The sequence below is a fragment of the Mustela erminea genome, chromosome 13 (genome assembly GCF_009829155.1).
Source record: "Mustela erminea isolate mMusErm1 chromosome 13, mMusErm1.Pri, whole genome shotgun sequence".
Lineage (NCBI taxonomy): Eukaryota > Metazoa > Chordata > Mammalia > Carnivora > Mustelidae > Mustela > Mustela erminea.
The window spans coordinates 32743238-32745362 of NC_045626.1; positions in this window are offsets into that span (position 1 = coordinate 32743238).

Here is a 2125-nt window from a genome sequence, read left to right on the forward strand (position 1 = left end):
GGTCTGCTGAGACCTGGTCAACACAGACTTTCTGACAAATAATTTCTCTTAAAAATGAAGACCAAAATAGCTCGTGTAACATGGACAGAATTGAATGCTGGGACCAGATAATGATCTCCTATGGTTAGCGAAAATAAGTATCAAGGCAAAGCGGACACATTTATTTTCAAAGCGGGAGACTATTTTTCAATCACAATGTCCAATTTCATTTTCATTAATGCTATTAGAAGAAAACAATTTATGGAAAGAAGTGAAAAGCAAACAAACAAAATGAAGACGAGCATGGTGTTGTTGAGCTCTGTGGGCTGCTTCTGATTTAGGGGTTAAAGTTTCCTCACTGATAAACATCCTAGTTAGCAAAAGTAGAATTAGCGAAGTTCGCGGTTTGCAAGAGATTTTGCATTTAGATTTTTCATAAACTTTGTGCTTGGAAGCTTGCTTTTCCTTAGGATTTATTTTAGTACATTTTAATGGCTCTGTGCTCCATTGACTAATAATTGTGCCTAACTGGAGAAACAGAATTTACCTGCCCATTGAGATACAGGCAAACCTTCTAGAGCGATTAGATAGTAAGCTTAAAAGTTTTAAACTCTATCTCCAGCCTGTTGTCCTTCTTTTGTTTTGTCTCAAATACTGGCCAATGCTTCCACTTTTCACTTGCTGTGCCTGTGTGGTGATAACGTGAGATAACAGACTCCTAGGAATGCTGAGTAATTGTGAAGCAGCCGCAACAGAACACTGAGAGTGAGTTCTAAAAATCTGCATCAAGGGGTGCCTGAGTGGCTCAGTCAGTTAAACATCAGCCTTCAGCTCACGTCATGATCTTGGGGTTCTGGGACCAACACACCCCCCCCCCCCAACACACACTTCTCCGTCATTGGGATCCCTGCTCAGGAAGGAGTCTGCGTTTCCCTCTCCCTCTGGCCCTCCCCATGCTCATACTCTCCCCCTGCCTCAGGAAAATAAATAAACATTTAATAAAAATTAAAAATAAAAATCTGCATCAAAATGACTTAGTTCTCAGTGGTTTATTGTGAGGCACATGCAACAAACAACAAGCAATGCTTTCTATTCTCTGAGAAGATTCCACATGTCATGAGGCCCTATTTGCAAAGATACCATTTTCCACCTCTCCTACTCGATGTTTAATTGCAAATCTCTAAGGAACGGTTCACATTGAATCACTGTATTCTTATCCATTTCTTGTCATGTCTTTACATTCTTCTTGGGCATCTTTTAAAAGGTGCTCCCTTTGGCTTTCATTAAACATGGATAGTGTTGGTGCGTAAAGTTACTTTCCCTAATGTAATTCTCCTTCACCGCACCTCTTCCTCTTCCTCCTGATTCTTGTACCACTGACTGTGTTCTCTTCCCAATCCAGAGTGATCTTTCTCCATGCTTTTTCCCTTATTTCTCTGCCCTTGGCATGTGCTCTGTTTTGGCCTGTGGTGTTGAATCCATACTGTTGGGCAAATGCTTGCTGTGTCTGTGTCTGGTCTCAGTAGTTAAATTCGAGTGTCCTCAAAAGTATGTGCTAGCTGAGGACTACTCTGTGGCTCTCACAGCAGCTAGCACAGGTATCGTCACATGTTGTGACTTGCCTCATAGAGGAATTGAATTGAATGAAAAACAAATGAAATATAATTGAACTAAATGGAAACCGACTTAATTTTCAGAATATTTTTCAACATGTGTTTCCCAGATTGTATGTTCTAGAGTAATAATGTGTTTTACATAAGAAACTGTATTTTCTCACCAGTTGATGACACGAGTGATTTTTGAATTGATTATTTCACCAAAAGACCAAAGACCCTGGAGAAATCCACAGCCAGTGAATACAGCAAAACGAGAAAATATTTACATTGAGCGGAAAATCTCCTTTAGCTCAAACATCTGTGTAGTATATGAGATAGAAGTCAGCTAGTCTGTCCTTTCATTTTTCTGATACTGACTTGAGATGACCTTTTATAGGATGCCAGTTATTCAACGTCTGTTTGATGATCTCCATCTCCCCAATATGCGGCCTCTGATCTTTCAACCTGAGTGCAGCTGAAAGCCAAAGGGGAGACTTCAGCTCTTGAAAGCTTTCAGTGGTTGATTTTTAAAATTATGATCATAGGGTGCT